General features: G+C 39.1%; 1 long non-coding RNA gene across 1 annotated transcript; it reads left to right on the forward strand.

Moving 5' to 3' along the window:
* The first annotated feature begins 16,313 nt into the window (after positions 1-16,313).
* LOC128295216 (uncharacterized) lies at positions 16,314-17,128 on the forward strand. The gene is made up of 2 exons (XR_008285556.1): positions 16,314-16,453; positions 16,778-17,128. It is a non-coding gene; the product is annotated as an uncharacterized LOC128295216 (long non-coding RNA).
* The last annotated feature ends 3,910 nt before the right edge of the window (positions 17,129-21,038 follow it).

Genomic DNA, 21,038 nt, shown 5'->3' on the forward strand with positions numbered 1-21,038 from the left:
CAAGACCGGGAAAAGTTGGCCTTTCTTTGTGTCTTTGCTCTATTCCCGTTACACGATAATAAGCAAAGAGGGGCAGGTGTTGTAGGCCAATTTTAACCTATTTACATCAAAACCCAATTTAGCCTTACCTGACCCACCAAAATTAAACCCAAAACCCAAAATCTTAACTACCCAAGGCCTAATTTACATCAAAACTCCAATGGCCCAAACCCTAAGCCCAAATCAAAATAAAAAAACCCTAGCCCACAACCTAAACTTTTCTTAACTAAATCCTAGCCTTTGCCATCACCAACTCCACTAACCACACTTGCTCCACCACCAACTCCACTAGCCACACTTGCTCCACTACCTACTCCACTAGCCACACTTGCTCCACCACCACTTGTACCTACAAATGAAGACATAAACAATAAAAAATATATTTTGTAAATGGCTATATAAGCCTTCTCATATTTTGTATTTAGGAGAGGAAAAAAAAAGTTTTTGGAGAGAAAGTTATTGGAAAGGATTTTTGGAGAGGTTTTTTTGGAGAGTAATCAAGGAGAAGAGTTATTGTAAAGGCTAGTTTTTTGGAGAGGCTGGTTCTTTTTTTTAGAGATTAATCGAAGATCAAAGCAAAAGAGGTTCCTTTGTCTATCCTCGTTTTAAGTTCTTTGTTTGTTTATTGTTTTCCTTTTAATTTTATTTTATTTTTTATACGAAAGTAAAAATAAAATAAAGAAGCTTACCCATTTTAGAATTACCGAAAAAGGGTTTTTTTGAGGTCCAGCTGCCGTGTACGGTGGCGTCAACGGCGATCAATGGCGGCCCGGCGACCGGACTGTGACCGGCCTTGTGGCCGGAAATCACCCACCCTCTCCCTCTCTCTTTTTTTGTTCTTTTCTTACAAGTGCAAAAATGATTTTTTTTGAAGAAAATGGACCTTTTATAGCCCTCCAAAATGACGTCATCTTGGGGTTGGCCATTAAACCCCAAAACAACGTCGTTTTGACTTGGACTGGATCGACCCTGCCCGACCCTCCTAGGATCCTCGTGTTTTTTTAACGGAAGGGCTAATTGCGCTTTTAGCCCTTACATTTTTTTATTTACTTTGCAATTAAGTCTTTTTTTATTTTTAATTTGGTCCCGAAGTTTGTCGCAATTTTTAATTTAGTCCCCGCTAATGTACTGCGTTTTGATGGGAAGGAATAATTACTGTTTCGGTCCCCCTATCAGATCACATCTTATTTTAACATCGATATTAGTTTTTTCTTTTTCTTTTTATTTATTTTTTATTTCAATAAATAAGGCAACGCGCCGATTTAACATTAAGTCGTAGATTTCATCGCTATGTTGGGTGAATATCAATCGGCTTGTGTATAAAACGGAACGTCCTTTTCAAAAGAAATCGAAATTATAAAAATTCTCGTGTTTTGATCGGATCATGATTAAATGTCACATTGAACTCGTATTTTTGAAAATTAAGACAACACATGTTTAACGAGATACCAATTTTGGGCGTCGCGAGGGTGTTAATACCTTCCTCGTGCGTAACCGACTCCCGAACCCTATTTTTTTCTCTGGCTTTAAACGTAGACCTAAACTCGGCCTTCTTTTTGGTTTAAAAAATAAATTTTCTTTTGAAAAAGAGGATTTATTAGGTGTCCAATCACACCTAAGAAAAAGGATCGATGGCGACTCCCTTTTTTAATAAAGCCAAAAGTCGATTTTTTAAATTTCCAATAAATCGCCTTAATTAGTGACCAAAAGAAGAAATTTTTACGTCGCTACAGCAGGCGACTCCATTGGGGAGCCATTTTTGAGAGTCGAGTCGAATTAAACACGTGTTGTCAAAATTTTCAAATTCCCTTGTTCAAATTAATATTTAGTCGTGACCCTAAAATTGTGTTTTTGAAAAGTCATGCATTTGCATCGTGTGGTATTTGTTCTTTTAACTTGTTTTATCTGGTTGCTTTTCAACTTTAAATTTTTATGGTTTTAGTTTTAGTTTAGTTTTTAAACAAAACGTAAAGGTTTGTGAGTTTCTCCCCACTCACCGCGCACTTGCATTTTGCATAACATGAGCTCTCTGCCCGGGCTCCGTCCGCTTAAGTGGGAGTGAGAAACTATGCCTTCGTGAGGTTTTCACCTCCGCATGGGTATAGGGAAATATATTCCCCTGAACTGAACTTGATCCACATGAGTCTATAATGGGTGAGGGTTGAGGAATCTGCTGGTTCAGGTACCCTTTCTATAGAATCGAACCACATATAGAGAACCATAGGAGCTCACCCTTAGGTAGAGCCACACCCAAATTTAGTGGTCACCCGAATAGGTACGTTCTCTGTTATTTTATTTCTCCTGTACTAACGAGTTTTGTTTTGTTATAACTGCATTGCATTACATCATCATAGAAAGGAGGTGTTGATTCATATTTGATTACTAAATAGAACAGTTTGTCATAAGAAAAAGAATTTCTTGATAAAGTGGATTATAACGCAGTTATCTAAATATGGCCCTAGTAAACAACAAGAAAAGGCTGATAGTCCATAAAGGAATACACGACTTTGATTCATCGCCTGAGGATTCAAGTCGTCATGTCTTAAAGAAGCTAACGAGTATCGTAGGGATAAATGAGTAACGGGTTACAATCCAGATCAAGCAGAAAGAAGATAATAGAGACATCTTTTGGAAAATTATAAGATTTGACCATAACATCCAGATATGAAGAAAAAGATCGGTGTCTTCGCTTAGAATATGAGGGCAAGGCCACATATGTAATCTGTTTTATGTAAAGAAATTTGTTTTCTAGAAAAGTTGTTCTAATAGAATTGAATTCATAATCAACGCCTCTCTTTCTTTTTGCATTCATCCCTTGAATTTGCATTGCATTTCATCATATGCATTAGATTTTCACAAAAAGGACCCTAATTAGGTAAAATTATTTCAATTAACATGGGAACCGACAAAATTCAAACGACTAGGCATCTTGTTAGGAAAATGTTGATTAGAGATTGATTGCCAAAAACGGGTTTCTGATGGAGGAGTCAATTACACAAATGACCGAAACGTTTTGTAATAGACTCTTTTGATTAATGAAATACCTAAGTAGGGGCCATCTTGGAATCAACACCAAATTCTTGCATATTCATTCATGACTAACATTCATTTGTCATTCATACATTCATTCATTCATTGCATATTCCATACTCGTTCGTTGAAGTTAAAACATAAAATTTGCAGTTGTAATACCACAAGACTGGAACCACGTCATTCGTATAGAACTCACCGACAAGCTAGAGTAATGGAGGCCGAATTCAATGAAAGGATTGAGAGGATGGAAAGAATTCAAAGGGAATTACAAGAGCAACTGGCCAAATCACAGCAAGAGACAAGAGACAAGAGACTTAATGGTGAGATCCCGAGAAGAATCGCTCGAATAGAAGGATCAAATGGCCAAGATAATGGAAATGATGTCAGCTTTAGTTAAGCGAAAGGGACCTATAAACCCTGACGTTGTGGAACCATGGTCAAGGGGTAATCTCGATCAAGAGCTGCCCCATCCGCCAGGATTTACTCCATCGCACGCCTAGACAACACAAAAAGGATACACTCAATGGGAACCTACAGGCCCAAAGCAGTAACCTACACCACCCGTTAACTTGGGACAAGGAATGTTCGTGTTGAACCCAAGGGCTAGTCCTACTGATCCACTAGTTCCATATTTGGACGACCCAGCAGAGATAGCTAGGTTGAAATTAGATAATCATGACGAAAATGAGAAATACAGGAGTCTAGAGGAAATACTCAAAGCGATAGAAGGCACTGAAGTCTTTTCCGCACTAGGTGCCAAAGAACTCAGTTTGGTACCCGATCTAATTTTGCCTCCGAAGTTCAAGGTGCCTGATTTTGAAAAGTATGATGGGACAAGGTGCCCAAAAGCACATCTTATCATGTTCTGCCGAAAGATGACAAGCTATGTGAACGAAGATAAGCTACTCATACTATGTTTTTAAGATAGTCTAGCAGGATCGGCTCTTCGGTGGTATAACCAGCTTAGTAGGGAAAAGATCTGATCCTGGAAAGACTTGGCATCAGCGTTCTGTGAGCAGTACAAGCATGTATCGGATATGGTGCCAGACCGGATGACCTTACAAATGATGGAGAAAAAGTCGTCAGAGACCTTTGGACAGTATGCGCAGAGATGGAGGGACGTCTCGGCCCAAGTGAAACCCCCACTAACAAAATTGGAGATAACTGTTCTCTTTATCAACACCTTAAAAGCGTCGTTTTATGACAAACTAGTGGGAAGTGCCACGAAGGATTTTGCGGATATTGTAATATCCGGTGAGCTTATAGAGAATGCCGTCAGGAGCGGTAGAATGGAAGGTTCAGAAGGTTCAAAAAGGACAGTGCCCATGAAGAAGAAAGAACCAGAAGCCCACATGGTGGGAATGGGAAGCCGTTATGCCCCTAATCCATATCCAAACCAACCCCGACCTCGAAATTATCCACCTCTAAATTTCTATTATCCCCCTCAAATCGCTTACTACCAAGCACCACCTTCTTCCTACCCCGTATACGCCACGAACAACCAAAAACCCGTCACCACATTCCCACAAAACATGTTACCCACTCAAAGCCAGCCTAGAAATGAACCAAGACCACCAAGGCCTAATCTCGAGAGACCGTAATTTACTCCCATCCCTGTGTCGTATGGGGAATTATACCCAAAACTTTTGGAGAAACAGCTAATTTCTCCCCATTACATGGCACCCCTTAAACCTCCATACCCAAAGTGGTACGGTCCAAACGCTAGTTGTGCATACCACGCGGGGAACCAGGGGCATTCCACGGAGAATTGCCTAGCCTTTAAGAGGAGAGTTCAAGGACTCATTGACGCGAGTATCCTACGATTCAATAGTGCCAGTAACGCAACTGGGAACCCGTTCCCTAACCATACCGAAGGAAATGTGAGCACAGTGGGGAAAGAGGACGAATGGCAAGTCAGAAGATGTGTTTCAGAGATAAAGATGCCTCTGCAAAAAATCTGGAAGGTACTAGTTAAGAAAGGATTGCTTTGTCACCCCGATAGAATTCTCGGGGAAGAAGGTCAAAGTTTTTGCAATTTTCATGGAATTGTAGGACACGACATTCAGTCGTGTGAGGAATTTAAAAGGTTACTTCAGGACCGAATGGATAATAAGGAGATTAAGGTCCTTAACAAGAGGGAAGAGACCAACGAAAGAGAAGTATGCACCTCTGACAACCAGTCATCAGGTCTCTCTTATAGCACAGATCGATCGTTAGTAATTTATTACGACGCAACGAAGGAGCTGGTGAAACCAAAAATGATAATCGAAGTACCGTCTCCTTTCCCGTACAAGGACGACAAAGCCGTACCATGGAAATACGACGTCAATATCGTCACACCTGAAGATGAAAAGCTCAAAACCATAACTGAAGATGTTGGAGAGGTAGGTCATTTTACCCGAAGTGGAAGATGTTATTCGAAAGAGGTCGAACCAGTGAAGAAAAACAGTGACTGGAAGCAAAAAGGGAAAGCAGTGATGCATGAGGCCGAAGTCGAGCAAGAAATTCCACCCGGGCAAGAAACTAAAAAGCCTGTGGATGAAGAGGAAGCACAGGAGTTCTTGAAATTTATCAAGTACAGTGAATACAATGTGGTGGAACAATTGAATAAACAGCCAGCACGAATCTTTGTTTTATCTCTGCTGTTAAATTCGGAGCCACACTGGAATGCTTTGCTGAAGGTGTTGAATCAAGCTTACGTGGCAAACAATATATCCGTTGAGAAGCTTGACAGATGGGTGAACAACTTGAATGCAGATAATTTCATTTCTTTTAGTGATGACGAAATACTGCCCAGTGGTAGAGGCTCCGTGAAAGCACTGCATGTTACGACTCGTTGCAAGGGCTACATAATACCGAATGTACTTATCGATAATAGCTCGGCACTCAATATCATGCCTTTGGTCATGCTTTCCAGAATTCTGATGGATCTGTCCTATTTAAGGCCCTGTAATTCCACGGTAAGGGCATTCGATGGGACAAGGCGTGAAGTCATGGAAAAGATTGATATCCCTCTAGAAGTGGGCCTTTACATTTACAATGTCGAGTTCCAAGTCATGGACATCACACCCTCGTATAAGCGCCTTCCAGGAAGGCCTCGATCCATTCTCGCGGAGCAGTTCCATCCTCTCTCCATCAAAAAGTAAAGTTCATCATGGATGGTTGTTTTGTCACTGTCGAGGGAGAAGAAGACATTATTGCATCTATCTCTGCTGATGCGCCATATCTTGAAGTAAGTAAAGACGCAGTGGAATGTTCCTTCCGATCCCTTGAATTTGTCAATGCCACTTTTGTCGCTGAGGGAAATAGAATTTTGATGCCAAAACTGTCGAGAAATACCAGAATGGGTGTCAAGTTGACTGTAGCAAGGGGAGCTCGAGCGAGAAGAGGTTTAGGGAGATATCTACAATGAATAGTCAGGGCTCTAAAGCCAGTGCACCACAAGGCCTGATACGGTTTGGGGTTCCAGCCGGACATGGGTCAAAGAAGAAATCAGTGGAAGAAAGATTAGGAAAGAAGGATCGCGAGAACATTAGGCCGAGAACCAGAATGGGAGCCCATGAAATTCCCTCCTTTGTCAAGAACATTTACGTCTGCGGAAATGATATACCCAGGGCAGTATAGTGCACAAAGCACAATGTTAATGATAGAAGAGGGTTTTCAGAATATCAGTATAAATGTCATTGACAAAGGATCTGACACGAGTAAAGACGTCTCAAATATACACCCTTGTCGCCCGGGTTTCATGTTAAACAATCGAACTGCCGAAGATCTTCTTGTAGTTTATAAGTCTTCAGAGTAATGCTCAAACGTTAACATTCTGTTATGAATTCTTTTGTAAGAGCTTGCATTCGCTCTTTATCATTTAAATGAATACCAATGAAGATGCATTTTGTCACAATTTTTCGCATTATCACTAATTCCATAATCATTTCATAGCCTATCTTTACATTTGCCTCATGCCATACCATAACATTCAGTTTGTTGGTTTCAATACTTAGATGCCCCTCTATAGTTTCCTTTTCCATTCAACTTTCAGGTGCTCAGATATCAATTGCATGAACAAACCCGTTACGAGTCCTGAAATCAATTTTGAGAAGGCTGTTTGTTTAGGAGAATTCGAAGCCGAAGAAAATGCTGAAGACTATGTCTCATCTCCTGACTTGCTAAGAATGGTAGAACAAGAGGATAAACAGATTTTGCCTCATCAAGAATCTGTTGAAACAATAAACTTGGGAATTGAAGAAAGGAAGCAAGAAGTGAAGATTAGAACCTCTATTTCAGAGGGCACCAGGCATAATTTGATTGCTTTGCTCCGTGAGTACAAAGATGTATTCGCATGGTCATATTAGGACATGCCAGGGCTGGATGAAGATTTAGTGGTCCATAAACTCCCATTAAGGCCAGAATGCAAACCCATTCAGCAAAAGCTGAGACGGATGAGACCTAAGATACTATTGAAGATAAAAGAAGAGGTCAAAAAGCAATTCGATGTGGGTTTCTTACAAGCTTCCAAATATCTAGAATGGGTGGCTAACATAGTCCCGGTACCAAAGAAAGACGGCAAAGTCTTAATGTGCATGGATTATCGTGACCTGAATCGAGCAAGTCCTAAAGATAATTTTCCCTTACCACATATTGATACGTTGGTGGATGACACAGCAAAACATTCATTGTTTTCTTTCATGGATGGATTCTCGGGGTATAATCAAATCAAGATACCCCCGAGGATATGGAGAAAACTACCTTCGTAACAATGTGGAGAACATTTTGCTACAAGGTAATGCCGTTCGGATTAAAGAATGCTGGGGCAACATATCAGAGGGCTATGGTGACGTTATTCCATGATATGATGCATAAAGAAATAGAGGTCTACGTCGACGATATGATTGCTAAATCTCGAGGGGAGGAAGAGCATGTAGTGAACCTGAAGAAGTTGTTCGACAAACTGAGAAAGTTCCAGCTAAAGCTCAATCCGGCCAAATGTACGTTTGGGGCTACCTCGGGAAAATTGCTAGGCTTCATTGTCAGTGAAAGAGGTATCGAGGTTGATCCAGATAAAATAAAAGCCATTTAAGAGTTACCACCTCCGCGCACGCAAAAGGAAGTCAGAGGATTTTTAGGGAGGTTAAACTACATCGCCCGATTCATCGCTCAACTTACCAACCAATGCGACCCAATCTTTCAGCTTCTTCGAAAACATAACCCAGGAGAATGGAATGAGGAATGCCAGGTGGCCTTTGATAAGATAAAACAATATTTGTCTAGTCCTCCAGTACTAGTACCGCCAACTCCGGGAAGACTATTGATATTATATTTGACTGTGTTCGAAAATTTAGTGGGTTGCGTACTGGAGCAACACGACGAGTCAGGAAAGAAAGAAAAGGCGATCTACTACCTTAGTAAAAAGTTCACTGAATATGAGGCAAAGTATTCATCCATTGAAAAATACTGTTGCGCTCTGGTTTGGGTAGCTCGGAGACTCAGGCAATACATGTTGTATCATACGACATGGTTAATTTCAAAGCTGGATCCAATAAAATACATGATGGAATCACCTGCACTCTCAGGAAGAATGACACGGTGGCAGATCTTACTATCGAAATACGATATCGTCTATGTGAGTCAAAAGTCAATAAAAGGAAGCGCAATAGCTGACTTCTTGGCAACCCGAACAATGGATGAATATGAGCCATTGAGATTTGATTTCCCAGATGAAGATTTGATGTGCATTACAGAAAAAGAATGCGAGTCATCAAAAAAGAAGTCATGAAAGATGAGCTTTGATGGTGCATCGAGCGCATGAGGGCATGGGATTGGAGCAGTCTTAGTATCACCAGAAGGGAACCATTACCCACTTACTGCCAGGCTGAACTTCTTCTGTACCAATAACATAGCGGAATATGAGGCCTGTATTATGGGACTTCGTGCAGCTATTGAATGAAACGTCAAAACTTTAGAGGTATACGGAGACTCAGCATTGGTGATTTACCAAATAAGTGGAGATTAGGAAGTGAGGGATCCGAAATTGGTTAAATACAGTGATCTAGTGGTAGAGCTGATTAAAGAATTCGAAGAAATAACTTTTAATTACCATCCACGAGAAGAAAACCAATTGGCTGATGCCCTGGCCACTTTGGCTTCAATGTTCAAAGCAAACAGAGAAACAGAAATAATGCCTCTTCAAATGAGCATATATGAAGTCCCTGCACATTGTTTCAACATTGAGAAAGAGCTAGATGGACGGCCATGGTTCCATGATATCTTAGAATACGTCAAGAATCAAAAGTACCCCGAACAAACAAATGAGAACGACAAAAGAACAATCAGAAGAATGGCAGCGGGATTCGTTCTTGATGGGGACATCCTGTACAAAAGAGGAAAAGATCAGGTGCTCTTGAGATGCGTAGATGTTGTTGAAGCCAGAAAAATACTTAAAGATGTCCATGAGGGGATTTGCGGGACACATGCCAATGGTTTCACTATGGCCAGGAAGATTATGTAACTCGGTTATTACTGGCTGACGATGGAAAGCGACAGCATTAATTTCGCACGAAAATGCCACAAATGTCAAATTTATGGTGATAAACTTCATGTAGCCCCTTTGCCCCTTCACGTCATGACTTCTCCGTGACCTTTTTCTATGTGGGGCATGGATGTTATAGGGCCAATTTCCCCAAAAGCTTCTAATGGACACCGATTCATTTTTGTAGTTACTGGTTACTTCACAAATGGATAGAAGCCGCATCATTTGCCAATGTGACGAAGACTACAGTTTGCAGGTTTTTGAAAAAGGAAGTCATTGGTCGATATGGTTTGCCTGAAAGAATCATTTCAGATAACGCCTTGAATTTGAACAACAAGATGATGAAAGAAGTGTGCGAGCGATTCCAAATAAAGCATCATAACTCCTCGCCCTATCGCCCAAAGATGAACGGAGCCGTTGAAGCAGCCAACAAGAATATTAAGAAGATTATTGGGAAAATGACCGAGACATATAACGACTGGCACGAGAAGTTACCATTTGCTTTATATGCATATCGCACATCTATACGGAAATCTACGGGGGCAACTCCTTTCTCTCTGGTCTATGGAATGGAAGCTGTCCTACCTAATGAAGTTGAGATCCCCTCTCTACAAGTCTTAATAGAGTCGAGATTAGAGGAAGCAGAATGGGTTCGAGCTCGATATGACCAGTTAAACCTCATCGAAGAAAAACGTCTAAAGGCAATTTGTCATGGACAGATGTACCAGAAGAGAATGATCGCGGCCCATGACAAGAAAGTACGGCCAAGAGAATTCCATGAAGGAGAGCTTGTGCTGAGAAAGATTCTCCTAATACAAAAAGATCTGCGAGGAAAATGGGCACCAAATTGGGAAGGTCCATATGTCGTAAAGAAGGCATTCTCGGGTGGAGCTTTGATTCTCACCGAGATGGATGGGAAGGAGTTACCGAGCCCAGTGAACTTAGATGCTGTGAAGAAATATTATGCTTGAAGAAAAGAAAATCAAGATGAAAACCCGAAAAATGGCATCTTAAAAAAAAAAAGGGATCAAGGTGAAAACCCAAAAAGGGCGTCTTGATTAACACAAAAGATTAGGATGAAAACCCGAAAGGGCGTTCTAATGAAGCAAACACTGGCTTAAAAAGCAAGGCGTTTTGAATGGTGGGTCAAATCAGTGAGACTACAGTATTTGAAGTATTTCTGAAAGCTCGAAATCTTCTACCAAGAAGCCATGCTCGAAAAGATTCTTGATTGAGGAACGTGGAAGAGTTCATGTGCTGAATATTTAGAGCATTTGTATTTGTTAAAATGCGATCCCCTTTCTCTTTATGACATTTTTTACTATCATTGGTTAACTTTCTTTGTTTGCTACATTTGAAATGAATAAATGTGAGGTATCCTTTTGTCCCTACCTGACCATTTTCATGAATCTCATTATGTGGTTCATTTACATGATAAATAGTGAAATGACATACTCTAAACAAAAGAAATGTTTAAGCATTACCAGATAAAAATTGGATAAGTACAAGAACCTCAAAGCAAGGACAAAGTTCAACCAAGGGCAAAAGAGCGATATCTGAGAAACGTGGATTACTCGTGAAGTTTGAGGACGGGTACAGGGCCTGAAGAGAGAGTCAAGAGTCAAAGCAATGAACACAGATCATCAAAAATCATGAAGAAAAAGGACATATGACAAACAAACCCAATGTGCAAAGCATAATTATGTAGGCATAAGGGCATTTAAGACCAACATGTGCATATCATGATAACATCATGCATGACATATACAGGTACTCCAATAGAGCAAGAAGATGTGATGATAGCTGTACTGAATCAAAGGAAAAGACACTTGAGTTCCACCAGATGACAGGTTTTGGTATTTTGATGTCTTTATTTCTATTTTCAAAATTTAACTCATATTGTGAGAAATGAGTTGAGCCTCAAGACACGTTGAGGTAATTTCAATTTCTGTTTGTCAAAAATCAACTCATATTGCGAGAGGTGAGTTGAGCCTCAGGGCACGCTGAGGTAATTTCAATTTCTGTTTGTCAAAAATCAACTCATATTGCGAGAGGTGAGTTGAGCCTCGAGTCACTGTTGAGGTAATTTCAATTTTGTTTGTCAAAAATCAACTCATATTGCGAGAGGTGAGTTGAGCCTCAGGGCACGCTGAGGTAATTTCAATTTCTGTTTGTCAAAACACAACTCATATTGCGAGAGGTGAGTTGAGCCTCAAGGCACGCTGAGGTAATTTCAATTTCTGTTTGTCAAAAATCAACTCATATTACGAGAGGTGAGTTGAGCCTCAGGGCACGCTGAGGTGCTTTTCAAGTTCTGTTTTTCAAAAAAATCAACTGATATTGCGAGAGGTGAGTTGAGCCTCGGGACATGCTGAGGTATTTTCAATTTATGTTTTTTTCTATTTATATTTTTCAACAATCAACTCATATTGCGAGAGGTGAGTTTAGCCTCAAGACACGCTGAGGTATTTTTAATTTCTTTAATTTATATTTTCAAAAATTAATTCATATTGCGAGAGATGAGTTGAGTCTCGAGGCACATGTCGAAGTATTTTCAAAATCTGTTTTTAAATTAATTTTCAAAAAAAAAAACCAACTCATATTACGAGAGGTGAGTTGAGCCTTGGCTCACGTGCTGAGCTATGTTCAATTTCTATTTTAATGTCTATTTTTAAAGGGTCAATTCATATTGCGAGAAATGAGTTGAGCTCAAGATCACATGCCGAATAAATAATAAAGATTGGAGCTGATTGATGACACAAGATTTTGTCTCCCTGAAGTTGCAGTGGAGCTGATCGAGGACATCAGATCTTGCCTTTCTAAAGTTGCAGAAGAGAAGACTACAAACCTTATCTCACTGAAGTAATAGAAGAACAGGTTGAAGTCGTAGATCTTATCTTTTTGAAGTTACAGTGAAGCGGATCGAAGCCACAAATCTCATACCCTTGATGTTACATTGGAGTAGATTGAAGCTACAAGACATATCTTCGAATTTACAGTGGATTGAACCAAAGCTACAAGATGCGGTGGACTGGAAAGAGACTACCTGGATGAGAAGAGCACCAAAGAAGTCCATACTTAGCAAGACCGGGAAAAATTGGCCTTTCTTTGTATCTTTGCTCTATTCCCGTTACACGATAATAAGCAAAGAGGGGCAGCTGTTGTAGGCCAATTTTAACCCATTTACATCAAAACCCAATTTAGCCTTACCTGACCCACCAAAATTAAACCCAAAACCCAAAATCTTAACTACCCAAAGCCCAATTTATATCAAAACCCCAATGGCCCAAACCCTAAGCCCAAATCAAAATAAAAAAACCCTAGCCCACAACCTAAACTTTTCTCAACTAAATCCTAGCCTTTGCCACCACCAACTCCACTAACCACATTTGCTCCACCACCAACTCCACTAGCCACACTTGCTCCACTACCTACTCCACTAGCCACACTTGCTCCACCACCACTTGTACCTACAAATGAAGACATAAACAATAAAAAAAATATTTTGTAAATGGCTATATAAGCTTTCTCATATTTTGTATTTAGGAGAGGAAAAAAAAAGTTTTTGGAGAGAAAGTTATTGTAAAGGATTTTTGGAGAGGTTTTTTTGGAGAGTAATCAATGAGAAGAGTTATTGTAAAGGCTAGTTTTTTGGAGAGGCTGGTTCTTTTTTTTAGAGATTAATCGAATATCAAAGCAAAAGAGGTTCCTTTGTCTATTCTCGTTTTAAGTTATTTGTTTATTTATTGTTTTCCTTTTAATTTTATTTTGTTTTTTATACGAAAGTAAAAATAAAAGAAAGAAGCTTACCCATTTTAGAATTACTGAAAAAGAGTTTTTTTTGAGGTCCAGCTGCCGTGTACGGTGGCTCCAACGGCGACCGACGGTGGTCCAGCGACCGGACGGTGACCGGCCTTGTGGCCGAAAATCACCCACCCTCTCCCTCTCTCTTTTTTTTTTCTTTCCTTTCAAGTGCAAAAATGATTTTTTTTGAAGAAAATGGGTCTTTTATAGCCCTCCAAAACGACGTCATCTTGGGGTTGGCCATTAAACCCCAAAACAATGTCGTTTTGACTTGGACTGGATCAACCCGGCCCGACCCTCCTAGGATCCGCGTGTTTTTTTAACGGAAGGGCTAGTTGCGCTTTTAGCCCTTCCGCTTTTTTTATTTACTTTGCAATTAAGTCAATTTTTATTTTTAATTTGGTCCCAAAGTTTGTCGCAATTTTCAATTTAGTCCCCGCTGATGTACTGCGTTTTGATGGGAAGGAATAATTACTGTTTCGGTCCCCCTATCAGATCACATCTTATTTCAACATCGATATTAGTTTTTTCTTTTTATTTTTATTCATTTTTTTATTTCAATAAATAAGGCAACGCGCCGATTTAACATTAAGTCGTAGATTTCATCGCTATGTTGGGTGAATATCAATCGGCTTGTGTAAAAAACGGAACATCCTTTTCAATAGAAATCGAAATTATAAAAATTCTCGTGTTTTGATCGGATCATGATTAAATGTCACATTAAACTCGTATTTTTGAAAATTAAGACAACACATGTTTAACGAGATACCAATTTTGGGCGTCGGGAGGGTGGTAATACCTTCCTCGTGCGTAACCGACTCCCGAACCCTATTTTTTTCTCTGGCTTTAAACGTAGACCTAAACTCGGCCTTCTTTTTGGTTTAAAAAATAAATTTTCTTTTGAAAAAGAGGATTTATTAGGTGTCCGATCACATCTAGGAAAAAGGATCGGTGGCGACTCCCTTTTTTAATAAAATCAAAAATCGGTTTTTAAATTTCCAATAAATCGCCTCAATTAGTGACCAAAAGAAGAAATTTTTACGTCGCTACACTATAAGTTGACAAACTTGTATAAAAATTAGAGATTTATTTAAAATAAATATTATAGAATAAAACATTTGAATCAAATAATATGCAAAATATTTTAAACACAATTTCATTTAGAGATTTACAATGTGCATGATAGCTTAAATAATATATAGAATATAAAAGACAAACAAAACACATGATAAGATATAATGTTCATAGCAAATTTATAAAACATGTATACATAAATAAATTTGAAAATAATTATTTTGTAAAAGATAGCATGTAATTAATAATGTATATAAAAATAAGTAAATATATAAATTATACATGTAACTAATCCTTTTTAAAAAAACTAATCATACACACAAAAGGTAAAAAAATTATATTTACAAAATACATAAATTTGGTGATATTTATAAAACTATATTTATAAAGGAGATTTAAAACAAATAATTTATAACATAATTTTACATGTAACAAATTAATTTAGATTGATGGTACATACAAATAATACATACATAAGGATAATAAAATATGAATATATATACGATAAGTAAATTATACAATTTAAAATGTGGTCCTTAAAATATATATATTATACACATGAATAAATTTAAAAGAAGATATATACATAAAAAATATTTATATGAAGTTATACAAAATTACTAACACGTACTATAATAAAAATAATTTAATATGGGTAATGTACATATGAAGAAATTTTAGAAGTAATTGTATGTCCAAAGTAATATTAAATTAAAATATGAAGTATAAGATTGACTTAATTTTATCATAGATTATATACATAATAAATTTAGAAACATAATTATACAAGTTTATAAAAAAATATATGTATAAGAATAACATGGCTTATATAATATATGTAAATTAAATATAAGTACTAAATATATGTTTAATAATAATTTAAATAATATACTTAATATGAAGAAATAATAATAAATGGCAAGGTACTACACACATGATAGATTTTTTATTTAAAACTTATGTATAAAATAAACACATGTGAAATTAAAAATTATATACATACCATTTTGCTCAAAAATACTTAAAAGAAATACTAAATAACATACTAGAATAACATAATAAGGAGACATATTTCAAAATAACAATTTTATAAATACAAAGATGGATTTCCAAAACAATATCATATGTACATAAAGACATGTAAATTAAACATAAGTCAAGAAATATTTTAAATAATTTTTGTATATAAATATATTGACAACACTTATTAATGAGGTATTAAAATAATGTAATATAAAAAAAATTTACAACATGCAAAATAATAGTTATTACAAAAACTAAAACGAATGGTTAGTATACAAATATATATAAAATACTTAAAAAAATAAGAACATAATGTCAAAAGAACAACCTAAAAATAATTATACGAATGTAGCAAACAGACTTATTAACATGGATTAAGGCATACACATATTAAATGTATTTTAAATTAACCGATTGTACAAATAAAGGACCAAATTAATATTGCAGTAGAACAGGGAGGATAATTTGCAAATAAATTGTTCATAATATGGACCAATGCTCGATGCATATAAATGTATGAGGACCAAAAATTTTTCCCCAAGCCCAAAAACGCAGTACTGTATCATGGATTAAAATGAAAACACGCTCAAATCAGTAAGCTAAATTAAAAAAACAAAACAAAGCGAAACAGATGCAATTGAAGCCCTACGCAAATGCAGAGGACTTAGCGTGAAAATTTCCCACTTATACAAAATTGGCGCAGATCCGATCCACAATTCAGGCCAATACGCGGACCTTCATGGCTAACAAACGATGCCGTTTGGCTTTATGGGTGATTTTGGACCCTTTTTCCTTTCTTTTTTCAATCGCCCATCCATTTTAACAAAAAAAAAAAAACAGCAGCCCTAAATTAATATTGCTAGGGCTCTTAGTGTTTGCCGAATCCCCCATTTTGCTTGGTAAACGGCGATGGACCAGCATCGATCAAATTCAATGCGCGCCCATACAAAAATGGTAGACTATTCTTTCCTTTTTCTTTTTTTTTTTTACAGAATCTTTGAACCAATTTCATTTTTTTAAAAAAAACGAAAACTAATAAAATGAACCCAACATCGTTCGACCCTCGCCCGTATCTATATGTGATATCAAGGCTTTCATCGGTGTCGATTTGAGTTCATCCTCGTATATTCGTGCTAAATCTGCGAATCAATCAAAGAAAATAAAGAATAAATTTGAGATTCACCTTTCAAACTTTAAGCTAGATTTTTTGAATAAAAAGGAAAAAAATGTAAATCATATTTTTAGCTGGCATTTCTGTTATTCTTTTTGTTCTCGCAGGTTCTATGGGAGCACGGGACTACTGTACGGTGAAGAAGGCCATGCAGGTCTGGCATGTTCCAGAAACTTCACTGTTTTGGGCCTGCTTTGCAATCGGATAGTTGGGGTAAAAACTACTGCCGCGGCACTAATATGAAACCTGCATCTAGCTCATTCGGGTCTATTAGCCCATTTTTTGCATTTGGGCCCCTTTTGGGTTGTTTGTAAACTGGGTTGGGATGTGGGTTTATTTAGTATTTTGAAATTTGTAAATGGACTTTTTTAGACTATTTAGTCTTGGACTTTATTTATTTATTTGCGTTTACTTATAAATAAATTAAATGGGCCCGGGCAAAATTGGTTGGCTACAAAGTCCATCGTTACTGGCTCTCATTTCCGCATCGGTATTTTAACTAGCTGTAGCAAACTCAACGGTAACTGATGCTCAGCCTTAACCTGCTGACACGTCAAACAGTGAGCAACGAAGTCAGTAACCTCACGTTTCAACCCTGGCCACCAGTACAACTCTCGAAGATCTTTATACATCTTGTTTCCACCAGGATGCATAGCATAAGGACTACTGTGCGCTTCCCTCAAAATCAACCGCCTCAAATCCTCATTATTAGGTACACAGATCCTACCTCGGAAGCACAATACCCCATCATTAATCAGCCCAAAATCTATAGTAGTCCCAGTCTCAACCTGACGAAATCGCATCTCAAGAGTCTTATCCTCTAACTGTTTTTCTCTAATCTGTTCAATCTATGTCGGCTTCACTTGTAGCTCTGCCAGAAAACTTCTGTTGTCATAAAGACTCAATCGAGCGTACATTGCTCTCAGATCGTTCACAGCCCTACGGCTTAGTGCATCGGCCGTCACATTGGCCTTTCCAGGGTGATACTCAATACTGCAATCGTAGTCCTTGAGCAGCTCAACCCATCGACGCTGTCTAAAATTTAACTCCTTCTGAGTGAAGAGATACTTGGGGCTCTTGTGATCAGTGTAGATGGTACACTTCTCTCTATACAGGTAATGCCTCCAAATCTTCAATGCAAAGACCACTGCAGCCAACTCCAAATCATGTGTCGGATATTTAGCCTCGTGAGTCTTAAGCTGTCGAGACGTATAGGCAACTACCTTATCGTCTTGTATCAAGACGCAACCCAAACTCACATGTGACGCATCACTGTAAACCACAAAGTCCCTACCAGGCTCAGGTTGTATCAGAACTGGAGCCTGAGTCAAAACTGTCTTGAGCTTCACGAAGCTCTCCTGCTGCGGGTCAGTCTAAACGAAAAAAACTCTTTTATGCAACAACTTAGCCAACGGTGCTGTGATCAACGAGAACCCCTCTACAAACGTCAGTAATACCCTGTCAGTCCTAGAAAACTGCAGATTTTCGGCACACTCTTCGGCTGTTTCCAATCCAACACCACCTCAATCTTACGAGGATCCACTTGAATCCCCTCCGCAGAAACTACATGACCCAGAAATGTCACTTCCCGAAGCCAGAACTCATATTTGTTGAACTTTGCATAAAACTGTTTCTCACGAAGAATCTATAGAACCACTCTTAAATGCTCGTCGTGCTCGTTCTTAAACTTAGTATACACCAAAAATGTCATCGATGAACACCACCACAAATTGATCCAAATAGGGCTGAAACACACAGTTCGTCAAGTCCATGAATACTGCTGGTGCATTAGTCAACCCAAAAAGGCATGACTAGAAACTCATAATACCCATAACGAGTCCTAAATGTCGTCTTATGCACGTCGGCCTCCTTAACCCTCAACTGATGATAACATGTCCGCAGATCGATTTTAGAAAACACTGAAGCCCCTCTGAACTGATCAAATAAGTCGTTTACCCTCGGAAGTGGGTACTTAATCTTAATCGTCAACTTGTTCAATTGACAGTAGTCGATACACATCCTCATTGTACCGTCCTTCTTCTTTGCAAACAAAACAAGTGCTCCCCACAGAGACACACTGGGACGAATAAACCCATGATCAAACAGCTCTTGAATTTGAGCCTTCAGTTCCGTCAGTTCCTCCGGTGCAATTCGGTAAGGGGCGATAGATACCGGAGCTGTACCAGAAATCAACTCAATCCCAAATCCTACCTCACGGCTGGGAGGAAATCTTGGTAATTCCTCTGGAAAAATATCTGAAAAGTCTCTCACTGTTCGGAAGTCCTTAACTAAAGAGTTCTCAGAATCAGCAGCACTGATATAAGCTAAGTACGCCTAGCACCCCTTCCTTACCAACCTTTCTGCAATTAATGCAGATATCAAATTAGTCAGATAATCTCGTCGTTCCTCAATCACGACTATCTCATTATCCTCATCGGTCCTCAGAATAACCTTTTTTCCAGCACAATCCAAACTTACACGATGCTTCACCAACCAGTTCATACCAAGAATTAAGTCGAACTTCCCAAACAAAAGTTCCATCAGATCAGCCATAAATATCGTCCCTTGGACTTCCAACGGAACATTTTTGAATATTTTACTAGCCCTAATAGATTGCCCCAACGGGTTCACCACTAAAATCTCACTAGAAGTGTTCTCATACGGTATTACCAAAGTCTCAGACACAGAACATGCAACGTAGGAATGTGTAGAGCCTATGTCTATCAGTGCAACATAAGGTATGTTAAGGATTAAAAACGTACCCGTGATAATGTCCGGAGTATCTCCATCCTTACGACGACGTACAGCATAGACAAGTGTAAGCTGCCTCGCCTCATTCGGCCCAACACCTCTGCCCGGCCCATACTATTACCACCCCTAGCCTAACCTCGACCCCTAGGTGACTGCTGAACTCCCCTCGGTGGCTGTGCAGTCTCAGTAGCCGGAGCTTGCATCTGATTAGTCCTCAATGAACAGTCCTTAACACGATGCTCAGATGATCCATATTTAGGACAAGCTCTAGTAGACCTCCAACACTCGCCCAGATGGCGTCTATTACAAAGCTGACAAATCGCCACCCCAGCAAGTGCAACAATAGGCCCAACTCTCAAGGGCCCATCATATCTGGCCTTTTTCCCAGGCCTCACCCCAGCATTCGAAGACTCTAGATCCCTCTTAGCCTTCCTTTTGTCACGGTTCTGGGTGCTCAGCACGCTTAACCTCCTCCGCAATCTTGGCCTTTTCGACCAATACGGCAAACTGGCGCTCCCTCTGCGGAGTTATCAGGACCCTCAAGTTATCCCTAATGCCGTCCTCAAAACCAAAACAGTGCTCATACTCAGTCACCACCATGCCTCGTGCATAACGGTCTAGCCTGAAAAAGTCAGCCTCATACTCGGCCATTGAACGATTTCCCTGAGTAAAATTTAGTAACTTACGCCTTCTAATGTCGGTGTAACTGGCCTCCCACATACTTATTCTGGAAAGCCGTCTGAAACAAATCCCACGTTAGACTGTCAAGCTGAGTGTCATCCTTAACTGTTAGCCATCACTGATATGCTTCATCGCGAAGCAACGAAACAGCCCCCTTGAGCTTCTGCTCGGCAGTAAAATCCAGATCATCCATAATACGCTTCGTGGCCTCCATCCAGTACTCAGTCATATTAGGAGTAACTCCAGCGATGCCCTTGAATACCTCAGCCCTATTAGACTGAAGTCGTGCCGTAACCGAACCACGGTATCTAGATCCAGCATTAGCCCCAGCGACCCTATCCAGGATTCGCAGCATGGCCTGAGATAATGGGTCGTCCCAAGCTGCACGGTCCTGAGACTCAGCACCAGTCTCAGTAACAGGTGACACCGGCGTCTCGCTGTGTCCAAATTAGGGATCGTATCAGATGCAAAGGACTCAGCTCGAATCCCTCTATGGCCTCTACCTCGGCCTTTAATACCCCGTCCACGAGTACCGCGTGTGCTCATCGTAATTTCGAATTAATCTATATTAAAAAAAATTTATGCAAGTCAGTTTACAGTTTCGATAGTTGTTATCGGGTATTTTATGTAGAAGAGTTATTAGAGTACTCAGATTCTGTTAACGCAAGTCGTAGTTTACTATGGTTTTTAATTTACACTACCTAGAGTGTTTCAATAAGCATACTACCTACAGTAGTTTCACAGCAAACATTAGTATTTTCAAACAAGAATTCAGTATATTCTAAGCATGCTTTCAAACAATTTCTTACAAAGTTTTAGAAACTTACAGGATCGGCGCCGGAGAGTCGGTGAACCATATACTTAATCAGGGTATTTGAAAACATTCAAAAGTGTTTCTCTAAAACCAATTTTGGAACCCAAAATTCACAACCGGAT

Source organism: Gossypium arboreum, chromosome 7 (genome assembly GCF_025698485.1).
Source record: "Gossypium arboreum isolate Shixiya-1 chromosome 7, ASM2569848v2, whole genome shotgun sequence".
NCBI classification, from domain to species: Eukaryota; Viridiplantae; Streptophyta; class Magnoliopsida; order Malvales; family Malvaceae; genus Gossypium; species Gossypium arboreum.